Source organism: Cupressus sempervirens, chromosome 6 (assembly GCF_028749045.1).
Source record: "Cupressus sempervirens isolate cs-2001-9-10 chromosome 6, ASM2874904v1, whole genome shotgun sequence".
Lineage (NCBI taxonomy): Eukaryota > Viridiplantae > Streptophyta > Pinopsida > Cupressales > Cupressaceae > Cupressus > Cupressus sempervirens.
The window spans coordinates 657,993,071-658,017,045 of record NC_143123.1 but is presented as its reverse complement, the minus strand read 5'-3'; positions in this window follow the sequence as shown (position 1 = coordinate 658,017,045).

The window sequence follows — 23,975 nt, the reverse complement described above, 5'->3', positions numbered from 1 at the left end:
TACTATGAAATGAGAAATACAATTATGCTTCTTACTTGTCTAAGAAATTAGTCTTTTACCAAGAAAGAATGCTCCACTACTTGTGTTCTTTATGTAATCAACACTTTCTACTCAATCAACATCTATGAATTCTTTCAAATCCAAATTGCCTCCTTTTTTGTACCATAAAACATATTCCTTAGTAGCTTTTAGATACCTCAGTTTTCTCTTGATTGCCATCATGTGATTTTATTTGGGATTTTTTGAGAATCTTTCCACCATACCAACTACTAATACAATATTAGGCCTTGTGTGGACTACATATTACAATTTTCCAATCATTGATCTATATGTGGTCTAATCTACTTCTTTGGAATCATCATTTTTGGAAAGCTTATGTCCATTAGACATAGGTGTTCCAATAGGTTTTGAATCTTCTATTTGAAACTTATTTAGTATCTATTTGATAAATTTTGATTAAGTAATGTAAATACCATCTTTCTTCTATTGGATCTACAATTCAACAAAGAATTTTATCTCTCCAAACAGAGACATCTCAGATTCTTTACTCATCTCTTCTAAAAATGCCTTGCATAAGTCACCATTTCCTATAAATAAAGTTTCATCCAAAAATATTTATGCCAACACAATCTTCTTATTTGGTCCTTTTTTGATATACAAACTGTTGTTACCATTTCTTCTTGAAAATGAATCTTTATCAAGTAGTTATGAAGTCTTTCATACCAAGCTTTGGGAGCTTGCTTGAGACCATACAATGCTTTGTGTAATTTTCAGACCATATATCTTTTGCTAGGATCTACAAAACCTTCAAGTTGTTCAATGTAGACTTCCTTATCGAGAATTCCATTCAAGAATGTAGATTTTACATCCATTTGATATACTTTAAATCCTCTGTGTGTTGCATATGCTAGAAAAGTTCTAACACCTTCGAATCTTGCAACAAGAGAAAAAGTTTCACCATAATCAATACCTTCTTCTTGAGAATAATCTTTACATACTAACCTTTCTTTTTTTCTTGAGACTTTTCCATCTTCATTTAGCTTATTTCTAAATACCCACTTTGTGTCAATACCATTTTTATCCTCGGGTCTTGGAACAAGAGTCCAAGTCTTATTCTTCTCTATCAATTATAGTTCTTCATTCATAGCTTCAATCCAACTTTCATTATCCAAAGTATCTTTAACATTTCTATGTTCAAATTTAATAAGAAAACATTTACCTTTCAATTTGTTTCTTGTCATTATTCCATCCAACTTGTCTCCAATGATCTGATCAAGTGAATGGTGCTTTCTTACATATTTTTCTAACACAGGTACTTTAGATTTAGAATTTGTTCCACTAACCTCTCTATGATCTTCTATATCAAGCTTCGGTCTCACTGTTTTTGACTCAAGTCCATCAAACTCAATTTTCTCTGGCACTAGCTCAGTAGCTTGTGACTGTGACTCAGGTCCTTCAGACTGTGACTTAGGTTGCACTAGTTGCAACTCGGTAGCTTTTGCAGATTTTGGAGACTCAAGAGGTGAGGCCTCCTAACTTCCAAATAGATTTGACATTGTATCAAGTTCATAGTAAACAAATCTTCTATAATCCTTAGGTTCTCTACTACTTTCTTCTTTACTCTTTTATACAAATTCATCAATTCTCACATGTGCACTTTCTATGATCTTATGAGTAGTTAGATTCAAACACTTGTATGTTTTACCTCTGTAGGAGTATCCTAGAAATATGACTTCATCACCTTTGACATCAAATTTACCTTTCTTAGATTCCTTTAAGATATAACATTTGCTACCAAATATTTTCAAGTAACTTACATTGGGGTTTGTAGCCATACCATAGTTCATAAGGAGTTTTATTTGAGTCTTTCTTTAACTATACTCTGTTCAAGATATGCATTGTAGTACTGATTGCTTCCTTCTAGTATTTGATTGCAACACTCTTTTCTATCATTAAGGTTCTTGCATAATCCATGATGGATCTGTTCCTTCTTTCAACTATGCCATTCTACTAAGGTGTACCAAGGGCTGATACTTGTTTCTTAATACCTTTTTCAATGTAAAATTTATTGAACTCATTGGAAATGGATTCATCACCTTTGTCGAATCTCAAACATTTGAATTTCTTTCTGGTTTCTTTCTCTACTCTTGCCAAATACCACTTAAACTTTTGAAAAGCTTTAGATACATTACAATCATCATTTGTAGTACCTCTCCCATTTGACTTTTGTAAGTCATCCTAATGGATGCAACCTGGTTGATCTTTTGTTGTGATGGATCATGATTGTGACCATGAGCGGTCTACACCATTGAGGTGATTTGATTTATGTTTCTATATCAATTGCTTTGGTTATGCTTATGGTTGTGTTGGGATGAAAAATTATATGCTTCATTTTTAGTCCCATTTCAAATAATTTGATAAATCAAGTCCCATAAATGCTTGTGTAATCAATTGTACATTTAAAGCCCTTAAGGTGTTTAATGTTTCTGATACCTTTCATTCAGTTTGCCTAAACATTCCATGATGATAATTTGTCATTCTGAGTTATCTAACAAAGCCTTATTTTTGAACCAATCCTAAATCTTCTTTCTACCCCAATTAATATGCAGAATCTAGTCAAGAACCTATTACTTTATGCCATTTTGCCACATCTTTTGAAATCCTTTAGCCCCTTCTCAAATTCTTGCTCAGGGCATGCCTTTTAAACCTTAGGCAAGTATGAAATAATGTTTTGATTAAATATATTTTAAGTTTAAGGTAATCATGGTTTATGTGGTTTTAAATCTAAAAGAGTTGCATTTCAAACTTACCATGCAAGTCTCGATAATCGTTGATCTTGTTCAGATTGATGGACCATGCATTCTCGCATTTTCGAGATGTGAGGCCGTTACAAAATGTAGGGAAGTGCAAAGAGGGCACATAGCACAGTCTGATTACATGGGTCCAAGATATTTCAAAGGTTGACTCATCGATGATCTTGGGTAGATCAACAGTTTCCGCTTGCTTGCAAGATGAAGATGAGCATGGTTTAAACAAAGCGGGCAAGTGTGTAAGTGACATCTGTCCCTTGTGAAGACACAAGGGGGTATTCATACAAGTGAAGGGGACAAGTTATGAATGTCATTAATCTGTGAGAGATCGACAGATGAGGCATACCCACATTTCCAAGATACAAGGCAGATAAATATTGTGGAATGCCACTTTGCGACGAGTGGCACAGTGGGACCAAGCGTGGAAGTAACGATGTCATGGGCACCAAAGTTTTGAATGCCACGGTCAGGTTTGTTAGAGCATGTGCATTAAAAGGTGATTCCTCATTGGTCAAGATCATTGTAGTGGGCCGCCAAATATTGAAATTTTGAATCACTATCAATTTAAGCCAGCATCAAGGGCTAGCATTTTCCTGCATTATTTAATCTTAATATGTTTTTAATAATGTGGGTAAACAGGTTGTGGAAACGTATCACAATTGACCAAGTCACGCCATTTTGAAATGCCACGTGTTTTGTGATAAAGGAACAATGCAATGGTTATTGAGCAATTTTTATTAACAGTTGATCTTCATTAGATCGACAAAGGGTGCTGGCCTGCTTTATCAACATGCAAGGAGATTAAGGAAAGCGAGAATGTGTTGTAAAGACACATGTCCTCAGTGATATCAAGTCCTGCCTTATGAGCTTACGCAGATCTTTCTCGACTGTTGATCTTAGTCAAATTAATGGCTGGCGCATTTTTGCTTTTTGAAGATGCTTGCAAGATAAGAAATGTTGGAATGCACAAGCCTGACACGTGGGGAGGACTTAGGTTGTTGATTCAATTTAGATCTACGGCTCTTGCATGTTTGCATTTCTTAGAAGCAAGAAGCGCCAACTAAAAGAGGAATTGCACACATGGCTAATTATGATTGGGTTATTTCGGACTAGCTTGTCTAGTGGATTTTGAAGTCATCATGCTCACAGTTTTGACTTGTAAGATCTTCAAGATTTACGGCGCACATTTTACTATTGAAGGTGGTGTCATTTTGCACATTAATGAGATCTAAAAACCTTTGTGTGTGAAAGTTAAGAACAGAGTGTAATAGGTAAGATTTTCCCAATTTCAACTTGTGCGAGTAGAAATTCATGAGTCACCTCTAAACGGAAATAATTACTGCTAGGATTGAGATAAATTTGGCACGAGTTTCAAGTAGTTGGCTCAAGGATAAAGTGAAGAGTTAGAGAGATAAAAAGAAAAAGCCTTAGGTAAGTTTGTGTACCATAGTCTCTGCATTTTTCAGTCTTGGTGATTTATTCAAAAGATGTTTCTAAAGATTTCACTAAGTCTGAGGGTATGGGTAGCAGAAGGATTGCTTGTTAAGAGTAATTGGTTCTGGGGCATTGATGTTTTCAAAAATGTTTTATTTATTTTCAAAGGATGGTTCGTAAAAGGAAAATGGTTAGCTTCATATGCCTATGTATGTTTTCTTGATAAAGGAAAGCTAGTAATGAGGTGTCATAGTCAAGTCACCAAGGTGGTAAGAAGAACAAGGAATAGACTTGGTAAGCTAAAGCTAGTAATGAGGTGTCATAGTCAAGTCACCAAGGTGGTAAGAAGAACAAGGAATAAACTTGGTAAGCTAACAACCTTTTCAGCAGTAACATCATCTTTTAAACAAATTTTCAAAGCATCTTAGTTTGATGCTAGGGTAGCAGAAATATTTGAGACCTTGTGCATAGTTGTGGAAGAGGGCAAGGAAGATTTTATACCCTTGGGTATAGTCTTTTTTCATTTTTTGTGCATGTACCCCCTTCTTGTGTTAGTGGATGGGAAATTTTGGCAGGAAGTTGGTTAAGGAAGCAGACATGGCTGGAGATCAGAGGATCCCTATTTTGTTATTTTTAATAGCCACATTATTTTTTGGCTTCTATAATACATGCTAAGTAATGATTCTGTTATTTCTGAAGCCTGGCATGATTAGTAAAGAGTGGGAAGTAAAGATGATTCTCATTCAGTAGTCATCTTGAAAAAACCCACGGGCCTAGGTTGGTGCATATTTTTCAGAGTTGACTTTGTCATTGATGGGGCGGTCTTAGCAGTTGTGCACACAACAAATCAGTGGTAGAGCCAAATCAGCAAAAAGTTGTAACAGAAAGGAGCCTACAGGAGAATATTTGATCTACGTGATGTTTTGTTAATCATTCTTCTTCTTTTTTTGTTATAAACTTGTGATATCTTTGTAAGGGACACTTGTTAGTTCTTGATGCCTGAAGCTTGTTGCATCTCACAGTATTTAAGTGAGATTCTAGGGCTAGAGAAAGGGTTGTTGGTTGGTTTTCAATTTCTAGTTCTTGGAGCTTTGCTCAGTCTATGAAGGCCACACACCCAACATATCTTGTATGAATAGCATATGGATTTCATAGATAGTTTTGATACAGTAGTGTGATCTTGTATCTTGTTTTATGCATTCCTAATGTACTTATTTCAAGGAGATAAATACAATGTGCGAAAGGTTTTGAATTTCAATATAATTCTTTCTCCTTTCTTGTTGAATTTGTAATTTTATATGTTCAAGAACAAAGAGCTTGAACCTATTTGCAATTGCCCGGTTGTATGTTTGAAGTTTGTGATCCAGGGGATATTTTCACCAAAAATTAAAGTATCTCCAAAACTCCAATAAATGGCATAAGTTTCAAGTCCTCAAAATTTTGGATCCAATGCAATTCGAATGGATGAAAAAGGAGTTCATACGCAAAAGTTATAACCAATCAAAGTTTGGTCAAACCAAGTATAGAGTTCATCAAAAGGTGAAAAAAAAAATCTCGAAAGTGGTCAAAAATGGGTTTCAAATTGAAGATCTCATCAAGAGCTTTTCAGCAACGTTCGTTTCATCAAAAATGGAACTCGTATGCAAAAGATGTGCCCGATTGAAGTTTGAGGTGGAAAAAAAATAAAAAATAATAATAATAATAAAAAAAATAAAATAATAATAATAATAAATATTTAGTAGCGGTGCTGGGTTTTGAACCCATGACCACCGGCCCCTAAAATTCGGCCGGTGGCCGTTACACCACCGATGGTCACCAATGTTTATTTTATAGTTTTAAATGCTGCTAAATTGGGCTAAAAGCCAAAGGCCAGTGTGGGGGGTGGAACCACCAACCTCCCTCTATTACATGCATTTTAAAAATCACCTTTTCCATTGTGCCATGTGAGTGGCTTGTAATATTGTTAGCGCAGATTTTATTTAAAGTGTATCAAGCCTGATTCCCTCTTGTCTAAGTAAAGGCAATTAGTAAATAAGGACAAAATTATAAAATGGAAATGAGTCCCATTCCAAGGAGGGACTATTGTAAGGGTCTAAATATATTTTCCCTATTATTAGACATTTTTTGGTATAAAAAAGAGGGGTTAGGGGCCTTTTGAAGGCATGAAAATGAAGGGAGAAATAATGCAAATGTTGAGAGAGAGTTTGTCTATGTGGAGACTTAGTGATTTTTCCTGCACATAGAAGAATTTTTCTATGTGTGCTTGAAGGAAATTGTCACAAATCACTTGTATTGATTTATTGGAGTTGATCGGATTGGTCTCCCTATTGGAGTTGGACCCGAAGACGTAGTCCTTCCTGGATGAACTTCGAAATCAAACGTGTTGTCTCTCTCTCTCTCTCTCTCTCTCTCTCTCTCTCTTTCTATCATCTCATTCTGTGTTTTCTTATTTGCAATTACTTTAATTTTTCTTTATTAAAGCTTTAAAATTAACTTTATGTAATTGGTTAACATTATCTGTAATAGTCCTAGATCCTAGAAATCAGATGAAATTTGGTATCAGAGCTTTGTTGGACTAGTATTGCAGATTTGAATGTTAAAAAGATCTAGGTTGAATCAAGGCGAAGGTGATCTTGAAGAATATAATCCTGAGATCGAAAAATGAAGAACTAATCCACCATTTTAAATGGAAGATAAAGGTGGTGGACAAGGTTTAGAAGATCAAAATGTTCAGAAGACCCTCCAGAGTTTGCAAACAATCATAGAAGTTTTGTTACAAGAAAGAGAAGAGAAGATGCAAAGGCATGCAACTCGTGATGACAAAGGGAAAAAGAAAGGTGCTGATGATGATCTTGATTGTGAACTTCCATCTCCTCCCTCTTCTCCTTCACCCCCTTCTTCTCCTTCTTCTACACATTCTGAGTCTTCTAATATTTTTAAAGGTGGACACAAGCCTCGAATAAAGTTGGATGTAAAATTTGACTTGCCAAAATATTGTGGGGAGTTAAATGCTGAGAAATTAGATGACTGGATTTAGCAAGTAGAAGTCTACTATAGAGTCCAACACCTTATAGACGATGTTGATAGAATTTAGTTAGCCACTCTTTGGTTAGGTGGTGTAGCTCTAACTTGGTGGGAGAGTAGGACCCAGCATGAAACTTCAAAACATTTTAAGTTAAATATGTCTTGGTCATAATTTGTTAGTGCTTTAAAGAAGCAATTCTGTCCCCTAGGGCATATGCAACAGTTAATGATGAGCTGGCAACATTTTAGACAAGAGAAAGGTCAAACTATCCAGGAGTACACCCATGAGTTTCGTAAAAGGGCTATTTCATTAAATATTCCATTGTATACCCAGGAGACTTTACTCAAGTATATAGGTGGTCTTCATTCTTACCTAAGGCACTCTATTCTCTTCCTGAATCCTTGTAATTTGGATGAAGTATGTGTCTAGGTAACATATTTAGAGTCAAGAGGTAAGGGCACCTTCATTGATAAGTCTGATAAAAATTCATCTAAGTCTGAGGAAAAGTCAAAAGGAAAAGGGAAGGGTAAAAAGACAACTACAGTAAAGAAAGAGGGTGAGAAACCCACATGCTCACATTGCAAGAAAGAAGGGCATGATGATTCTAAGTGCTGGAAACTACATCCTAAAAAGAGGCTGAAGTGATTTGGTGGAAATAAAGGTAAACAAAAGACTACTACTTTAGCTCAATAGGATCTTGGATCTAACTCTGGAGATGAAACAAAGATTGTTGCTACCAGGATCCAAGGTAAAGGAAAAGGTATTTCTCTTTCATTAGCTACTGGTTCTTCTAGCATAAGTGCAAGTACAAGTCAAGATCCTTCTCCTAAGAATGATAAGAAAAGGAATGAATTGTTTCACATTCGAGTTGTCATCAAGCAAAATAAGGTTGATACATTATTTGATATGGGTTCTCAAGTTAACTTGATATCTGAGGAAATTGTTAAGAAGATCAATCTGACTACAAAACCTCATCCAAAGCCATATCCTCTTGGATGGATTTGCAATGATGTGCAATTATAGGTAACCAAGCAATGCAAGTTAAGATTTTCTATCACTGCAGACTTTGTAGATGAAGTAGAAGCTGATGTAGTCCCTCTAGATATTTGTGGTCTTGTACTTGGGAGTCCCTATTTATATGATCGACAGGCTATCTTCTATAGGGGGGAAAATAAGTATCATCTATTTAAAGATAGAATTGAATATATTGTACGGGCACATAAGGTTAAGACTAATCTAGCACTAGTTAATGCTAGTAAGATGAAAAGGTTAGTCAACTCTAGTAAGAATTTTGTGTTGATGATTGTAAAATCCAAAGAAGATGAAACATTTGAGGCATTTAAGGGATGTGATCCAAAACATAAAGATGAAATGGTCAAATTTGTTTCCACTTATGATGACTTGTTTCAAGAACCAAAGGGATTGCCTCCCAAAAGAGAGATACAATAGGAAATTTAGTTGTAGCTAGAAGCACCACTTCCTAATATTGGCATGTACCGCTTATCAGTCTTGCAAAATGAGGAAATCAAGAAGAAAGTTCAAGAGCTCCTGGAGAAAGGAGTTATCCATCCTAGTACTTCTCCTTGTGGTTCTCCTATTGGGTTGGTTCCAAAGAAAGATGAGACTTGGAGAATGTGCATTGACTATAGGGCTTTGAACAAGATAACAGTAAAGAACAAGTACCCTCTTCCCAGAATTGATGATTTACTTGATCAATTGAAACATGCAATTTATTTCACTAAGCTAGACTTATGATCAGATAAGAATTGCAGAAAGTGATATTTGGAAAACTACTTTTAAGACAAAACATGGACTTTATGAGTGGTTGGTTATGCCATTTGGGCTTTGTAATGCACCAGCTACATTCATGAGAGTCATGAATGATGTCTTTTGTCCTTTTATTGATGATTTTGTCATTGTCTATTTAGATGATATTCTTGTATTTAGTAAGTCTTGGGATGATCATGTAATTCATGTAAAAGAAGTACTTGATGTATTGAGAAAAGAAAAACTCTATGTAAAGATGTCAAAATGCGAATTTGCAAAGACATCCTTAGTGTACTTAGGCTATGTCGTAGGAAATGGTCAATTGAAAGTAGACCCTGTGAACGTCGAATGTATTGTAAAATGGTCTAAGCCAAGTACAGTTATAGAAGTCAGAAGCTTTTTAGGTGTAGTTCAGTACTGGAGAAAGTTCATTGCAAACTTCTCTTATATTGCATCACCATTGCACGCATTGACCAGTACCAAGGAAAATTTTCAGTGGGGAGGTCCACAACAGAAGGCTTTCGACACTTTGAAGGAAAAGTTGAGCACCGCACCAGTTCTGGTTTTACCAGATTTACATGAACTATTTGAGATTGAGATAGATGCAAGCGGGTTTTCCATGGGAGCTGTACTCATGCAATGAGGTAAACCAATCTGCTACCACTCTGAAACTTTTTCGGGAGTAGTAAGTAACTATCCTACTTATGATAAGGAACTTTATGCTTTAGTTTAGAGTGTTAAAAAATGGAAGCACTAATTAATGGGAAAGGAAACTATAATCCACACTGACCACCAGCCACTACAATATTTGCACTCACAATCTAAGTTGCAATAGAGTAGGCATTTTAGGTGGATGGGTTTTCTACAACCGTTTCATTTGATAATTAAGTATAAAAAGGGTTCCCATAACAAAGTAGCAAATATGCTCTCTAGGCCTCCTGTTAAGAATGCTTTGATAATCCTTCAGAATAGTTCTATGGTTCATGAAAGTTTTCAGGAACAATATGCTAATGATGAGGACTTTAAGGATATCTATGTAGCTTTAATCCAGGGTAAACATGTGGAAGAGAAAGATTACTATGTGCAGGATAATTTGTTGTACCACTTGGGAAAAGTATGCATTCCTAAAGATGAATAGGCACATGTAATCCGTGAAGCACACACCTCTTTGATTGCAGGGAATTTTGGGGTAAGCAAGACATTAGCTCAATTGCAAAAATATTGTTACTGGCCTCGTATGCAGGAAACTATCACCAAGTATATAAAAGGATGTGTAATGTGTGCAACCAGTAAGCCAAGTAATAGGAAATTGGGTTTGTACACACCATTACCTGTACCATCCCATCCATGGGAAAGTTTGGCTATGGACTTTGCGGGGGGTTTACCTATGTCTAGGAAGGGTCATGATTATTTGTATGTAGTAGCTGATTGATTTAGCAAAATGTGTATTATAATGCCTTGTAAAAAGCAAGTCACTGCTGAACTGACTGCTCATTTGTACTTTCAAAATGTATGGGTTCATTTTGGATTACCCAGTTCCATTGTATTAGATTGAGATTCTCAATTCTTAGGGGAATTTTGGTCATCTTTGTGGGGACTCATGGATACCAAGCTGAAGAAGAGTACAACCTTCCATCCATAGACTGACAGATAGACAAAGGTAGTGAACATGACAGTTGTGCATCTACTTAGAGGTTACTGCAGCAAGCATCCTAAGTTGTGGGATGAAAGTCTTCACTATGTGCAACATGCTTACAAGCATGCAACACACTCTTCTATAAAGAGGTCTCCTTTTGAGACTTGCTTCGATTATTTGCCAAAAACACCAATGGATTTTTCTTTTGGAAAGGATGATATCATCGATGGACACCATGATGTAGAAAAGGCTTTGAAGTTCATCTAGAAGGTCCAAGTAATCCATCAGGTAGTAGAAGCACAATTGGAGTAGAGCCAAGCAAAATACAAGGCTCGCCATGATAAGCATCGCATTGATCATCAGTTCCAAGTTGGTGATAGAGTTTGGTTACATATCAGTAAGGAAAGAATGCAAGGTGAAGGAAGGAAGCTCAAGCCTATCAGGTATGGTCCTTTTGAAATCTTGGAAAAGATTGGTACCAATGCCTTCTGCCTTAATCTTCCTCTATACATACAAGTTTACTCCATTGTCAATGTTGAGAATCTGAAGTTGTATGAGCCTCCAATGGTCTTGGATGAAGACATCAATGTTCAGGTTCCATCAGTTGATGATCTTTCACTAGAGTATATGACAGAATTGCTAGAAGATGTCATCCTTGACAGGAATGTCAGAACTTCCTAAAGAGGACCAGTTGAATACCTCCAAGTGGGATTGAAGGGGATGCATCCAAGCAAAGCAAGATGGATGGAGATTGGTAAAGTGAGGGAGAAATACCCTCACCTATTTTTTGAGTAATCAAACTTTCGGTGGTTCGAAAGCTTCTCAATGGGGAGGCTTGATCCAGGGGATATTTTCACCAAAAATTAAAGTATCTCCAAAACTCCAATAAATGGCATAAGTTTCAAATCCTCAAAATTTTGGATCCAATGCAATTCGAACGGATGAAAAAGGAGTTCATACGCAAAAGTTATAGCCAGTCAAAGTTTGGTCAAACCAAGTACAAAGGTTGTCAAAAGGTGAAAAAAATAATCATCTTGAAAGTGGTCAACAATGGGTTTCAAATTGAAGATCTTGTCAAGAGCTTTCCAGCGACGTTCATTTCATCAAAAATGGAGCTCGTATGCAAAAGATATGCCCGATTGAATTTTGAGGTGGAAAAAAATAATAAAATAATAATAATAATAACAGTAATAATAATAAAAAAAAATTTAAAAAAAAAAATAATAATAAATATTTGGTAGTGGTGTCGATTTTTGAACCCATTACCACCGGCCCCTAAAATTTGGCCGATGGCCGTTACACCACTGATGACCGTTGAAACATATGTCGCCAATGTTTATTTTATAGTTTTAAATGCCGCTAAATTGAACTAAAAGCCAAAGGCCGGTGTGGTGGTTGGAACCACCGACCTCCCTCTATTACATGTATTCTAAAAATCACCTTTGCCATTGCGCCAAGTGAGTGGCTTGTAATATTGTTAGCGCAGATTTTATTTAAAGTGTATCAAGCTCGATTCCCTCTTGTCTAAGTAAAGGAAATTAGTAAATAAGGACAAAATTATAAAATGGAAATGAGTCCCATTCCAAGGAGGGACTGTTGTAAGGGTCTAAATATATTTTGCCCTATTATTAGACATTGTTTGGTATAAAAAAGAGGGGTTAGGGGCCTTTTGAAGGTATGAAAATGAAGGGAGAAATAATGCAAATGTTGAGAGAGAGTTTGTCTATGTGGAGACTTAGTAATTTTTCCTGCACATAGAGGAACTTTGCTGGGTGTGCTTGAAGGGAATTGTCACAAATCACTAGTATTGATTTATTGGAGTTAATTAGATCGGTCCCCTTATTGGAGCTAGACCCAGAGATGTAGTCCTTCCCGGACGAACTCTGAAATCAAACATGTTGTCTCTCTATCTCTCTTTCTATCATCTCATTCTATGTTTTCTTATTTGCAATTACATTAATTTTTCTTTATTAAAGCTTTAAAATTAACTTTATGTAATTGGTTAACATTATCTGTAATAGTCCTAGATCCTAGAAATCAGGTCAGTTTGCTTGCCTTTGACTCAAGGAATCATATAATTTCTTGTGGTTTCAGACAAGGTTGTAGATTCATTAAGAAGGATGTGTGAAAATATGGAATTATATTGGATATTGTTGTCTAATTCATAAAGTGAATAGATTGAACATGAATGTCTCAACATATGCCATATGTTGGTTAATGTTCAAGGATGCATAATTTTGAAGTATAAGATTGCCCAATGGATAAGGCACTAGTCATTTATAGGATCACTAAGTTTTTGCTGCATATTGGACATGTTGTCTTTTCTCAATATAAATCAATCCTTTTTCCCTTCGTGTTGAAGTGGACATAAAAGTTTAAACCCTCACTTAGTTTATGAATAATATAGGTTTGCACCTAGCTATTGTAGAATCTGTGTTGTTTCATAAGCCACTAGGAGATATAAGGGGTTTTTATCTACTATCATAGATCCTGATTATGTTTATTACACTGGTTCCATATGTCAAATCTAAAGAGGTTCACCCACCTAGGTTTTGTAGAGCTTGAAGTAGAAGAAGGGTCATGCCTTATAGTTGGCCCTATGTATGAAATGATATGTTGATAATGGGAGTTAGCTACCCCTAGATGTGTCATGTTCTCATGGGGATAATTGAAAACCCTACAACATTTTCAGACACCAACAGGTTGATTTATGAGATTATGATTTGATTTATGGTTCACTAAGGTTTGTGCTAGTGCTTAATAGGATTTATGTGTGTAAGAATTTTCCTAAGGGAAAATTCACCCAGGAACTAAGAACTCAAACACAAGCACAACTATAGACCAAGAGAGAGAGAGAGTATGATCAGAATGATGATATATTCAATATGCAATGTCAAGGGTAAACTAGGAGTGCTTATATATAAAGGCCTCTGAGATACATCTAGAATGCCTCATAATCAGCATCATGATATGGGTTATCCTCCATTAAGCACAGAAGTAAGTTCGGTGATGAGAGGATAGGCATACAAGGGTGTGACTTGCAAAACAATGTTGTAGATACCATGTGCTAAAATAGAGATGCATACTTCTATGTTGTAAACATGACAACTCAAAAAGGTGTGAAAAATCCTAAGTATCTCAAAAAGTAATAAAATAATGTGAAATATTAACCTAAGTAAACTTAAGTAAGTGTAAATAGTGAATACTTATTTACACCAACACCCCCCCTTAAGTGCAACTTAGGGGAATGCCCTTAAGCTTACAAAACTAGGATGAAAAACATGATGGGTCTTGGCTACTAGGCCATGTTAGGTACCCATGTACATAATAAAGATTCAATCTCTCATAAAGTGAAGAAAGAGGGAAAACCACATGGGAAAAACCCTCCCCCAAAAAGAGAGATAGATAGGGATGCATGGATGGATGGAGTAATCAAGACCCCCCCCCATTATGATATACATCTAGTATATACATAAAAGAATGATTAGAGGAGGAAGAGAGACATAATAGGTTCCCCCCACAAAGAAGAATGTCAAAAAGTGAAAGCTACTCCAAGAAAGAAGCTGGTACATGAATGCTGGATGATGTTCCTCCCCTTAGGAAGAAACAATGGCAAAGGTGCACTCCTAAAGATGTATGGTGGCCCTGAAACCTACTCAAGTATCCCTATGCTAATGCTGATGCTCACCCCTTCCAACTGTGCTGAAAAGAATGAATGCAAATTAGGAAAGGATGTCTATTGAACCTATTCCACTAAACTATCTATCTCCTCAACTGACAAAGAGACCTTCACCAATTGCTGTTCATAAGGATCCAAAATCACACCAACCTATATAGATTGATCATGTAGAGAATGGACATGAGGGTTAGAGTGAGCCCTCACAACAACTGTAGAAGGATCACCTTCATCAATGAGAAGATGTAAGTCCTCAAGGCTATCTCCCAAGTCAATTGAAGCTAGAGCTAGAAGATGAGATGTACCATGCTATGTTGGACCTTTCACTATGGAAATGTAAGCATGTGGATTAGAATGATGATGTGACCTCTCACTACAATTGTTGATAGAACCCCATATGTCTGAACCTATTGAAGCACTATTGTTGGTATCACTATCAGTTTTCACTGTGTATGATGTGTGGAGAGGAGTAGAGGATAAGTTGGGTGAACTTTCCTCAAAATGGAAATCCTTCTCCACAAAGATCTCATGAGTCTCTAGATCCATTAGTCTATATGCCTTAGCATTGTCTTCATATCCTATGAAGGTACAAGGCCTAGGTGCTAGTGCCTTGCAACTCCTGGAAGATAGGATTTCCCATGCTAGACAATTGAAGACCCTGAGGTGACGCACAACTAGTTTTCTGCTGAACCATGCCTTAAAAAGAGTCTTCCCATCTAAGGCATTATGAGGAGACCTATTAAGTATGTGAGTAGCACTACTAATGGCTTCAACTTCAAGTGTAGGATTGAGAAACTTGTCCTTTATCATGTAACTTGCCATGGTTTTGAGAGTCCTAATCCTCATAATTGCAACATCTATCTTATACGGACTGAATGCTGGTGAGTTTTGAAGATCAATCTCCTCAATTCTACAAAAGTATTTAAGTCTTTTGTCTACATATCTATTCTCATTGTCCACCCTTAGTACCTTGATGGCTTTCCTTGACTTGTGTTCAACACGAGTCTTGAATTATTGAAGCTTATGAATGACTTCATTCTTATGATGAAGGAAGAAGACCTAAGTGAATCTTGAAAAGTCATCAACAAATGTGAGGACGTAGTAGCTTTGGCTGACTGAAGTCACTGCAAAGGGTCCTACTAAAACCATCTGAACTAGTTGGAGAGCAACTGGAGCTCTAGAAGACTTCCCTTTATCATATTTCTCCTTGAGATTCATATCCACTAAACAAGATGAACATTCTCCCTTAGAAAAGCTATTGTTAGGTAGACCTTTGACCATATGTTTTGAGCAAAGTTGCTGAAGAGAGCGGAAGTCAAGGTGACCAAATTGCTCATGCCATAAGTTGATGTGTGGATGTGAGTGAGTCAACAAGGCTTGAGAAGGAGACTTAGGCACAAATTAGGAGAAGGAATAAAACCTCTTGTCATCATTGACTTTCCCCACTACAACCAAGGAATCATCTTTAAGACTTCGCACCATCACTGAATCTAGAAGGAACTCAACTTTATGACCATCTCCAAGGTGAGTGATTTGGTAAACTGATAGGAAATTGGAGCTAAGGTTTGGAATGTAGGGAACATCTTTGAATTCCCCATTTTCCATTTCCACATGTCCTTTCCCTTCAACTTCCATTTTTGTATCATCTCCCATGAAGATGTGTGGTACCTTTGACTACTTCAATGAAGAAAAATCTCCCTTTGAAGAACCCATGTGATAAGAGGCACCTAAGTCAAGTATCCATTCCAAAGAAGAACTTGTGTTTTCCATAAGTGCTTTCCCTTTACCCTTTGAAGAGGTTGGAGTTGAATCCTTGGAAGTACCTAGCACTTGAATCTTGTTCTTCCTGAGTAGGGTTTCCAACTCATCAATTCTTTTTGTTTTGCAATGATGCTTGTCATGATTTTTCTTTTTGCAATATGCACAAAAGAGTTTCTCCTTCTTTTCATTACTTCCCTTCTTGTTGAAACAAGGACCAACTTGTTGTGAGGAGAATTTTTGTGTCTCATATTATGTTTTCTGCTTCCACTACTTGTTGTTGTTGCTTTTCCCCCCTTGACTTGATTTGTGCTTATCACTAGCCACCATGGCTTTGGTCTTTGATGACTTGAGAAGTCCTATATCCATCAAGTGAGGTTGTTTAACAATTAACATCTCTGCAAATGCATCAAATGAAGGCTTTTGGTAAGTAGATCCCATGGTCAACCTGTGAGTATTAAAACTCAAAACAAAGGAAGCGTACTCATAAGGTAGCCTCTTTAAGAAGTGCCCTATACTCATTAGCTTTGATGATGTAATCCTAAATTGTGCCAAAATTCTTTGGATCCAAGAGAAGTAGATCATCCTTAATCCAAAATCCCTTTTCTTCATCCACCTTACCATACAACTATTCAAGTTTATCCCAAGCTTCTTTAAAGCCTGAACAATTTTTAACATGAAAGAGAAGATCCCCATGTACACAACTCCTGATAACTCCTAAAACCTGTTGGTCTTGAATTTTCCAATCAATGAGTTCCTTAGCATTAGTAGGTTTAGGAATGTTACCATCAAAATAAAGATAACCCTAGAATCTGACTTCAAATCTAGAAAGTAGACAAAAAAATGCACTTTCAAAAAAAATGAAACTTGAAAAAGTGACCAGATGTGCTTGTACGAAGCGTTTGAAGTTGCAAAATGTAGGATTATGCAGGTATAGTCACCAAAAAATGCAATTTATGCAAAATATGTGCACCAAAACCAAAAAACAACACCACCACTAGGAAATTCAAAAAATTCTACCTAATTTCAAAAAAAATTGCACCTAAATCAGAGTCTGGATGTCCAAGTTATGGGCTCACAAATTCAGGTTGCCAAATAGAAATGCAATCTAGAGAGGGGACTAGAAAGAAATTTGTAATGCTAAATTTGATGGTCAAATAGTCATGACTACAGTTGTAAAATTCCTAGCTCTAACAGTCAAATGGTTGTCAAATTTAACCTAGTGAAAATGTGATTTTAGCAAAAAAAAACCTATTTGAGTGATGTGGAAAATGATGTGGCATTGACTAGACTATCTGTATAGATGATGTGGTGGTACAGTCTATGCAAGCATGGTAGTGTGACATGGCCTTGGTTACATGTCAAATATCTATGTCACTGGTGAGTCAGCAGTGCTGATGTGGAGGGAGCAAACGAATGCCATGTGGCAAATTGTTATTTGTCCATGTGGTAATATAGGCTACTTAGTTGGAGTCCACGTGTCTTCTTGGGCAGTGATCCATGTGTCTAGGGCAAGTCTCTACATGGCAATCTATGGAGTTCCCCATGTCTAAAATTCATGTGTAGGCTATCGCGTGTTCATGTGAAGCGAAGGTTGAGAAAAACAATGATTGGGAATCTAGAAAAACCCTTACCAAAATATACCTCCACATTGCAAGAATAAGTCTACAGTAGTGCACTCCATTTGCATGGCTAGGAAGTGCACTAACTCGCTTGAAAAATAAATCCCTTGAAACCCTATTAGAACTCTACTTTTGATGCTGAAAAGTGTGTTTAAATGACTACTGTGGATAGGGAATTAATCCCACATTGCTGGGAAAACTGCTTTGCATAGTGTTTATAAACAAACTACCATGGGTAGTATAATAAAAAAGGCCACCGGTGGGAAGTGTCTAGTGGAAACTACTAGTGAACTTTGTGGTGCCACTAGTGAGGGAATATTCTCTCTATTGGTGGAATTTATGTGGCCACTGATTATATGAGTAGTTGCTATATTTATAGTGCGACAATTGCTATAGATAATGAAATATGGTATGACCTCTGCACCGAATTTCTCTTGTGAACACACAATAAGTTCCTCCAAATGGTAGAGTCAGGGTCTCACTACTTGGTTTTTCTAAAAAAAATTCTCTGCTAGGTGCCCAAAGGGCGAAATTTTTTTTTCTAACAATTCTAATGAAAATAAATAGTAGAGAAATAAATACAAATCTACAAATTAAATCATAGATTTGAAAATAATGACTATACCCAAACTGGAAATTAGGGCCTTTGGGGTCTGATTTGTAAATTTTTTTTTCCTCATGATCAACTTTGGGCCAAGGTAGCCAAGTTTATAGTTGATTTTTATCTAATCAACATTTCAAATGCAATGGAGAGGTCAGATTTGGCTCTAGATGCTCCCAATTTCTGTAGTACTCCAGATTCAGGCTGAGGTACTAAAGCAAGTGTGGTCTTGAACAGCTATGTGATGAAAAAATATCCAATCTTTGATACCATGTAAGAATTTTTCTAAGGGAAAAATTCACCCAGGAACTAAGAACTCAAACACAAGCACAACTTAAATCAAGAGAGAGAGAGAATGATCAAAATGACAATATATTCAATATGCAATGTCAAGGGTACACTAGGAGTGTTTGTATATAAAGGCTTTTGAGATACATCTAGAATGCCTCATAATTAGCATCATGATAAGTCTTACAACTAGGCACATGTCCACTAGATATGGGTTATCCCCCATTAAGCACGAAAGTAAGTGCAGTGACGGGAGGACAAGCCTACAAGGGTGTGACATGCAAAATAGTGTTGTAGACACCATGTGATAAAATAGAGTTGCATACTCCTATGTTGTCAACATGATAACTCAAAAAGGTACACAAAATCCTAAGTGTCTCAAAAAATAATAAAATAATGCATTAACCTAAGTAAACTTAAGTAAGTCTAAATAATGAATACTTATTTACACCAACAATGTGGTATCATGAGGTTGTTCCGTGATTACCTTGAAATGTGTGTAGAGATTGCATTGCATACAATTACCTACTACCTTGGACTAAGTTCTTGTAGTAATGGTTAGTCATGATTATGACTGCATTTGCTTATGTGTTTTAAGTGCATTTTCATGTTGTGTTAACAACCATTATTATATGCTTAAATAATTAGAAATGGATTGTCCGTGTTGGATTCATTGGTTCTGTGTTGTGGATATCTACTTATGTTAGGATTTACATGTGATATGGCCTGAGGGTTAGATGTTATACCTTGATTTTAGTATCATAGATTTTAGACTACTATGTTATTCTATTGATCATATTGCATGATCACGTCATTTTGAGATGACAGTGTGTTTTATGATGATATCTCATTATTTGGTATTTGGACATATCACTAATTGTGTTATGTGATGGATTTAATGCTATGGTTATTGTTGTCAAAAAAGTTTGCACCCTTGTCCAAATTTTTTACCTAAGGACAACCTTGTGAAACATGGAAACAACCTCTAAGCTGTGGGACTTGAACTGTGAGGTTGAGTCTCCAGAGAAGGCTGACTTGCTTTACTATTAGGGTGCACCTAACTACTCTTGAAGAGGAAAAGGGAGAAGGAATGCATGAAAGAAAATGTACCTACTCTAACCTAAGGGGGTGATGCACCAAAATAGAGTGTTAAAACCAATCTCTGCCCATACATGCACTATTGAACCATCATGACACCAAAAAATATACACATTTAGACTTGCTTTAATCTAACAACCACATGCATATTAGAAAACCCAGATAAATGACACAAGGAAAGAGAAGATTCACTTATATATCTTTCACAGGCCAGAAGAGATACAATCATGTAAATTGCAGATATCCACAAAATAGCAATGAGAGGAAAATAGTTCTTGCACTTTACATCAATGGCTAAAGGAGATAAGGCAGAATGTCATATAGTTCAGAGGCAAAGGAAATTTACACATGAAATTGCAAAGCAATATTAGAGAACAAAATCTACAAAAAATGTCTTTATAGTTCAGGTATAACTGAAATATTTTCTAACTAAAGTTACTCCACAACCATTTCCATTAAGTCTTGATAAGGATCTGGAGAAAATTTGATCTAGGTACAGATTTAGATACAATGAAACTTGATATTTGTTGAAACAGGGGCTTGACAGAAATGATGCCATTAACCATTCTGACCAAGTAGGTAGATGAACTAGGGTGGTGGAGTGTTTTCCTGCTATTTATTGGGTTCAACATTCACTCAGAAGTGGTTGGAATCGATCATGAAGATCAGATCATGCAAGAAAACTTGATCCCCTCCATTTTTAGCTCGTGAATCAGCAAAGTCAACAAGTCAACCAAACCCTGCCACCAGGATGAGCCATGTGGGCCAATAGTTTTGCTTCATTTTGGCACCTCGCAAGGTCTTCTTGAGTTTGACCACATCTTCATAATTAATTGTGCCACCTCCTCAAAACCCTGACCATGATGGTCTTATAACTACCAGCCTTCACTGCCAATGCTAACTATAGCGTAATCTCCGAGCCTGCAAGGATACATGTCCTTCAAGTGCTTCCCCATAATGTTTAACTCCCTCACATCTTCATATTGTAGGAAAGAATCAATTGTTGATGTCCATAAGATCAATGATGATGAAAGATGTTGATCTCCATAAGATCAACGATCATGAAAGATCCTCCATTATACTACACCTGCCCACTAAAATATTTGGGCCCACGAACCACTCAACACAACCTGGCATCCAACTCAATAACCTGGCACCACCTTGGTATCACCCTATGGCATATGGAACAAACCTGACCCCACAAGGAAATGTGGTAGTGAGGCACTTGCTTGCATTCCTTAACATCCCTGCATCTTCATATTATGGGAAAGTGCTAGCCCTTAATCTTATTGCATCAGATGATGTTCATAAGACATGCCCTCTGAACCTGCATGAATATCCTCTATGACATCACTAGGACATGTGTCACCAAGGTGCTTTCCTGCATCATCAGAAAGTTTGACAAAAGAAAAAATGCAGGAAAGCGAGCGCCAATCAAATTGCCAGCTCACTAGTAGCTCACCAGCCTTGTGGCCCACAGAAGAGACAGACCCACCTACCATGTGTCAGAAAGGGGCTTCCTTGCATTTTTTAAAGGTAGTGCATCTTGAGAATGCAGGAAAGCACCACCATGGATCACCAAAGATTTGACGGCGCAGAAAGTTGTGAGCCAGTGGAAATAAAATAAAAGAAATACCATAAGTTTAATCATTTTATTTTTTGATATTTCCATGGCATTTAAATAATACTTAAATATGGAAGATGACGATTGGGAGGGCTCAAGTGTTTGAATTCAAACTTTGGCAGGAGGCAAAATAGGTAATAGTTATTTACTTCATTCCTATGTTGTTATGCTTTATGAAAATGTGAGTGATGTAAATAGATTATTTTGATATAATTAAGTAAATGGTTAAATTAGGTGATTTAATGCATTTATTACTTTGACTATGTTATTATATGCAATTGCACTTGATCATGTTGTTTAGTGTGCAAGATTTATATCCCTAGTAGTGGCACATGGAGTTAATGATTTAGGTATTCATATTTTACCAATGTCATCCCTGTATGGTCGACATATCCTTATTTTAATTGTTTAATTAAACCTTTTGGTGATTATTAAATCCGAACTCATTTGCATTATGCGATTAGACTAGTGAGTGTGTTTGTGCATTTAGAGTTTTGCATTGTCGTGAAAGTTGTTAAGGAAATTTCTATGTTTTTAGGGTTTTAGGCTTTTAAATTGATTTATTTTAATTTCTGGCAGCTTTTCCATAGATGAATTCCTATTTATAGGAATAGCCTATTTTCTTTTTGGTTGATTTGGAGTTTAACTAGGTTTGCTGGTAAATTCCTCACTTCTCACTTTTGAATTAGAAAGTTTGAAAGTAAAACCCAAAATCCTTCTCATGAAGATTTACTGTTTTGTTCATTGTGGGAGCTATGGGTGTGAGATCATCATGAGATTAGGCTCGTTGGATCTGGCTTGGGGAAACCTTAGATTGCTACAAATTTTAGCTACTTTTGTGAGCTATTTATTTTATGGGTCACATTCCCATTTCACCCTTTGGCTGTGAGGTAGGGCTATCCTGTTTTATTATTTCTGCTGTATTTCTACTTCTATTTTTGGTAGCCATTTGGCTAGAATTTGAGAACTAGTGTTCGCCTCTATTTTTGTTTGCTAGTTCTGCCTGATTGGTCAGCTATGAGCATTTCCTTATTTTTTCAGGATGAGGGTCTGGGGTTTTGCGCTCTTATGGTAGCCATTTTTTGCATATGGTGTTCGAACTCAATTATTTTTTGATTTTTGGGGTTTTTGTACTCAAAGGTCAAATGGGTTTTAGTTTTGAAGTTTTCCAAAATTTTGAGACTTTTACCTCATTTTGCATGCCACCCTGTCTTCTTAGGTTTTCTTGGCACAATGTGGGTTGTGGACCTGGATGATCCATTTGGATATTAGTCAGACCACTATTGCACTTTTATGTTGTACTGGAATGCATGCCACACCTGTATTCCTGATTTTATGTTCGATTAAGTGATTTTGTTCTACTGTTATGGTTTCTTTTGGACCTTTGCTTTTTTTTTCATGGACATTGGGATTCATGTAGAATCCATACTCCTAGATTGAGGCTAGCTGAGTGATTTTGTGATGTATGGTTTTATTGGCTTTGGGATTCATGTAGAATTTGTCCTCCTGAGTTGCTTTCGGTTGGGTGTTCTACTTTGCATTGTGTTCTCATCTAGTCCTTGTGTTATGATCTTGATGATGGTGGTGTGCCACACATGAGTACATGCCCATACATTTTTCAGGTGACTTGCAAGGTCCGATCTTCTGTGGCACTTCTAGAAATTTTGATCTTTGAGGTTGGGTTGGGAATTTGATTGCTTACGAGCACTCATCATTGGATGAGCATGGGTAGGGTAGGGTAGTATATGGAGGGGACTTCTATCTTGTAGCCTGGTGTCCATTTCTAGGTTGGCAAATGAAGTTTTATATAGGTGATAACTAAATTAAAATACTAGGTGGTAATAAATAAAAGATACTTAAAACTAGATATGCGCGTTTTGTTGGGAAGAGCAGCAGCCAAAATAGATATGCACCTTCCATTGGGGAGTGCAGCGGCCATTCCCACTTGGGCTTGTAGATGTCAAGTGACTCTCCATGATGTCAGCCCCTACTTAGTATTCCATTGAGGTGTTTGACCAGGACCTATTATATATATGCATTATCTTTATCTTGGTTTTAGTCATCATGCTACCTAGCATGTGTGTTAGCTATGGGTGTTTATTTTGTGTGTTTTTGTGGTTGGATCATTATCTCCATCAGCATAGTAGGTGTGGACTATAGGTTCCATGTGGTTAGGAGGCATAGCTACCTATACCACTACTAGGGACCGGTGTATAGAGATGGTGTTTTGTCCTAGTGCAACCATTGCTAGATGTTTTTACTTGGTACTTTGGGTTCTAGAGTACACTTTCTTGTGATTTATGCTTTCATTGGAATGCTTGTATATCATGTTAGATGATGATATTTACTAATGCATTTCCTTGCTTTGATGATTAGCATGTGATAGGTGATGTTATCTACTTTGTAGGATTATCTCATGCTTTCCACTAGCATGTTAGATTTCCTTATTCTTATGTTTGTAGCATATTTAGTAGTGACCTCCCTATTACAATAGTACCAATGATTTTATCAGTGGCTTGGGATGTTATGCATGAGGGATGGCTAGGATCCATGATGGTCTTATGATGCTATTGACGATTGGGAGGAATTTACGTACTTAGTTATTTTGTACATTGTGATGTTACTTCTATTCACTA